The 5,286-nt window shown below is 27.9% G+C and overlaps 1 pseudogene; it reads left to right on the top strand.

Moving 5' to 3' along the window:
- The first annotated feature begins 1,690 nt into the window (after positions 1 to 1,690).
- LOC129296399 (NADPH:quinone oxidoreductase-like) lies at positions 1,691 to 4,836 on the top strand (annotated as a pseudogene).
- The last annotated feature ends 450 nt before the right edge of the window (positions 4,837 to 5,286 follow it).

The following is a 5,286-nucleotide window of genomic DNA, read 5'->3' as shown; positions in this document are numbered from 1 at the left end:
AATAAACAAATTTATTAAAATTTATATAATTTTTTATTTAAATATATAACATAAAAAAATAAAAACATCAATCTGGACGGTCCAAATGCAGTGGGTGGGGTGGGTGGAGGAAACCGAGTCCAAATTATACTGCCTTAGCAGCAGCCCCATTTTTTAAAACTTGAAAGAAGCTGCAGGTTGAATTCTGACATGTATATTTGTGAGTCTCCTTCTTTTAAGATGAACAAGGTTAGGGATAATTTTTTTAAACAATGTTTTACAAAAATAGAAAGCAACCCTAATAATTATAACCTATAAGATGTCAAACAAAGCATAAAAAAATCTTTCAATTTTGCTTTAATTGAAAAACATTTACACAAATAACAAAGTGACTCGTCATCTTTCTTTAAGAGAAATTCTTATATAAATTTAATATATCACATCATTTAAATATCCTGTTTATAAATTATTCATATGAAATAGCTGTAAATATAAATTCATTTCATCATTGATAATGATAGAAAGGGAAAAGATAATAAATTAAATAAATACTCTATTTTAAAAATAAAATTATTAAAAATTAGGAAATAATACTTTTTTCGTTTAAAATGTAAAGTATTTTTTAAATGTTAGATGTTAAAAATATAAGACATTTTTAATCTTTTTAAGGTGTATCATTATCTTTTTTTTTAAAGTGCCTTTATTGATAATAACTTTACATTTATTGTAGGGTGTTTAATATGAATAAATATAAAAAGATAAGATTAGTTGAAAAGTAAGTAATTATTTTATTGGGGGTGGATTAGTTAAAAAGACTTTACATTTTTTAACGAATAAAATCGTAAAATTTTTGAATTATATAAATGATAACTCTGATTTCTCGAAATGCCATAATTTAACTTAAGTCTCGAAGGATTTCTGTGTCAATAAATTTTAAACTAAAAGATTATTTTATTTTGATTAACAAATTGCGATTTCTCATTTAATTCTTTCGATTCTTTAAATAAAAGTTATACTTTAGACGTGTTCTTTTGTGACTTTATTTTTTAATCAGAGAAAGTACATTTAATAAGTTATAATTTCTTATTTTATTCTTACAATTTACATAAAAAAATTGTTATTACTCAAGCAAAAGTTTGTAAATAAAAATTTATTATTTTAAAATAAAAATTATACAGTGATAGTTATGATTTTTTATCTAATCTTTACGATTCATAAAATAAAAATTATTTATTCTTTCAGTAAAAATTATGATTGGGTTTGTTATTTTTATTAAGAGTAAAATAATCATTCACTTTAAAATTTATTACATAAAAATTTTTAAATATTTAATAAATTATGACATTTTAAGAAATTGAATTATCATTTATACAATTGGGGTGCTTTTATTGTTTTTTTTTTCTTAAAAATAGTGATAGACAATATTTTCTTTGATTGATTGAAATGATGTAATTTTAATTCACGGAGATTGATAGCGCGGTGTAACGGATTGATGCACGAATTTCTTTTTCCTTTAATTAATAAATATAAAATTAAAAAATTGAGATTTTTAATAAATAACGCAATACAATATTTTATAATCACGTGAAAGACCCCACGCCCCTTTGCCCTATTTATATACTCTATCTAATCGATTTCTTCATTGTATTCTCGCAGAAAGTCCTTGTTGACTGACTCTCATCACGCTTGAAAGGAAGCATGGCACTAGTAGGGGCGGTTGGGTGCGGCGGCTCCGGTGAAGGTGGTGGCCTCTCTGTGGTTCACCTTCCGTAAATGCTCATACAACAGAGGCCTCATTCGATCTGGTTATTGCTCCATGACCGCTTTCCTTCTATTGCTGTCCCGTATGATCAGAAACTTCGATATAAAAACTATTCTGTCCCGTTTTCTTTGATTTTGATTGGTTTGGTTACGGTTCTGATTTGTGGAATTTGGATCGATGATAGCGATCGAATGAGCCAGGGAGACATTGAAGGTCTCCAGATTGAGCACGTCGACATCGCTTCTCTGCCGATGCTGAATACAGATCTTGAAGAAGAAGGGAGGTTTCCGGTGGAAGTTGAAGCGTTTCGTCGGAAGATTCTGGAAGCCGATAGTGTTTCTCTTCGCTTCTCCGGAGTATAATTTTTCTGTCTCTGGTAATCTACTACTCTGTTTCTCACAAAATCTGATTTGAAAATTGAAACTAAAGCGACTAACCGAGCTTGCTAAATAGAGAGTTTCAGGGATAATCAAGGGAAATTATTGCATGCGTTGTGCCATGTCATTAGTGCTTTGTATGTCTTGTGGAAATATTCCATGTCAAATAATTCAAATATAAGTAGATTCTAATCATAGATAAATTAGCTTGTCGAAAAAAATCTTGTGCATAGAAAATGTGGAACCAAATTTTTGAAAAGTTGAGGGTAAGATCTATTCACATTGATATATGAAAAAGTTATCATTGATATACAAAGAGTTTATCATTAAAAATTTACAAAAAAATTATTATTAATATACAACTGTATATCATTAACAAATATAATAAATTAGTTATAATGTAAAATATAATAATGTTAAACTGTTTGCTTAATTTGATTTATAATATGGACTATATTTACAAAAGTCCCTTTCTATCATGTGTTTATGCAAGAATTTGTTTAAAAAAAAAGAATTTCTCAAGAATTTTACAAAATAAAAAAATAATTTTATTTTAGATATATCATGTAAATATAAAAATTAGACTTGTAAATAAATAGAAGAAATCGTTAATTTCTTTATTTGAAACCTAATTGTAATTCTCCTATAGTTTCATGTTTACTAATTTTATTTTCAAAACTAAATTTGATCTCTATTTTTTTAAACTAGAGCAACCTTGTGTTGATTTCAAATAGGAAGTCACCTTAAAGATTTGCTAGTATCGTCCTTTTCTATTTGCCACTCACGTTTGCTCTGTTTTTTTTTTTTTTTTTACTTTACACTTTATAGATTTTATTATCATTTTGTCAAAACGTACAACATTAATTTTGAGAATAGTTTTTAATTTAGTCATTTTCTTGGTATTTTTATTTAAATAGTGATGTCCTATTGTCCTTTACTCAATAATGTTTGGTTTTTTGTAATTTTTATTTTAAAAATAAAGTCACAGGTTTTAAAAAAAATTCTTACATCCATGTTATTTATTAAATTGTATTTAATTAATAATTAATTAGATGACATAATAAAAGTAAAAGTAATTAATGTAGACGCAAAAGTTGAACTTACAAATATTGAAATTTGACATGTAAATAAGACTGAAAAAATAATTAATTTTTTTTATTTAGAACTTATTTGCAGCCCTCTGTGTCTCGCTCGTGTTGGAATATAATATATTTATCACCTGTTAATTTTAAGCTGTTAAAAAATAAAAATAAAATTATATTAAATTGTGGACCATCGATTTTTTACCTGGATGGTCTAAATTTGGTGCTCTAAACTGAATCAGAGGCGATTCAAGCACACAGATTGGGAACACAGGAGAAATGAACATAATGTACTCACTTCATCCATTTCGACCAAAGCCAAACAACTTATGGGAGTATCAGTATAAATATATAGCGAAATGCCGAAATGTGTATCCAGATAATATCCCAGTCTCACATCCCTGTCCGCACACTCATTCACTTCCTAAACTTCATGGACGATCTCAATCTCAACATTTAAAAAAAAATTATTTTTCAATAAATAATATTATATTCTTCTAAACCAACTTCTCTTTACCCCCCCCCCACCCCCCCCAATAGGCCAATATTTTCTTATATGTCCAACTTCTCTTATTTCTATTAGTTAGGCAGCATTTAGATTGATGGATTTAAAACTTAAATTTTAAGTTAAAATCTTGGATTTAAATTTAAATATTAAAATCCATGTATTTAAACTATTTTGTTTAGATAGTGTCAAAACTTTTAAAGGCAGGAGAAATATGAGTTGATATTCAAAACAAAAATGAAATATTAGGAGTGAAGAGCTTAATTACGTCTATTTTTCAATTAATAAGAGATAAGAATGAGAGATTAGAGGAAAAACAAGAGTAATATAAGTACTTATAGTGAAAACGTGAATAAAATAAAAAGATTAAAGTAGCTGAAATTTCAAAAAACTAAGGTTTAAAAAAATTTAAAATTATAAAAAAGTTATAATAAAATATAAATTTGGATTTGGCTTATCAATCCAGATTCATATATTTTTATATATCCAAATCCAAATTCTCATACATCCAAATGCAGTATTAATTAATTTGAGTATGTAATTCACGTTGTAATGAATAGCACCGATGAAGAATGCACTAGACTGGGCATCAAGACCTCCCAACGTGTGGGGAGGCAAAGCTGCGGCCATTGTAAGTGCTGGAGGGCTGTTAGGTGGTGGAAGAGGCCAATTCCATCTTCGTGACATTGGAGTGTTTCTTGATCTTCACTTCCTCAACAAGCCTGAGTTCTTCCTCAATGCCTTTGAACCTCCTCCTAAGTTCAATCCTGATAATGGTGACTTGCTTGATGAAGATGTTAAGCTTAGACTGAAGCATGTCCTTCTCTCCTTGAAGGCTTTCACCCTCCAACTTCAACCTAAGACCTGATCATGATGATGATGAGTAGCTACTTTGATTTTCAGAAATTGTTTACATGTAATAATAGAAAGCTGTCTGATGATGATCAGTTGCTGTATGTTGGTCCTTTCGGAAACCACGTTGGGTTATCGGGACTGGGATTTGAAATTAAAAAAAAAAAAGTGCTAATGCATTTTGTGTTTTCTTCTAAGTAAATAATTTATATAGCTAAAAATTTAAAATACAAAGCACTGTACTGTATTAAATTTTTATAAACATGCTTCTTCTGTCAATTGATTTTGTTTGTATGGTTATGATCTTGCATTGCAATATACAAACAGAGATGGGAAAAAATAAACTCAATTTTATAATTCAAAATAGCTTTGCATTTGATAAAAAGATGAAAACTTATTTTATTTTTATTTTATATTTAAAACAACAAATATTAAAAAGATAAATTTTGGAAACTATCGAAACATAGTAATAGGAAAAAAATTTATTGCATGATGCAAATATGTTCTATTAATAAGCAAACATTTAAATATATGGTTAATCAAAAGGTAACATTCAACGACTTTACTGACTGTAATCTTTTTGATTTTCTTCTACCACTTTTCATGGGACTAAGAACTAGATGTTCCACCTTTCTCAATGGATTCCATGCCCACTCTTTGGCATATATGATTGATATAAATCTTATTTTTTTATACACATATGCCTACATATTTATCTCAACATACTCA

This window comes from Prosopis cineraria, unplaced genomic scaffold, assembly GCF_029017545.1.
Source record: "Prosopis cineraria cultivar Desert tree isolate PC_DT_omini unplaced genomic scaffold, ASM2901754v1 PC322, whole genome shotgun sequence".
NCBI lineage: Eukaryota > Viridiplantae > Streptophyta > Magnoliopsida > Fabales > Fabaceae > Prosopis > Prosopis cineraria.
This window is presented reverse-complemented; position numbering and strand designations above follow the sequence as displayed.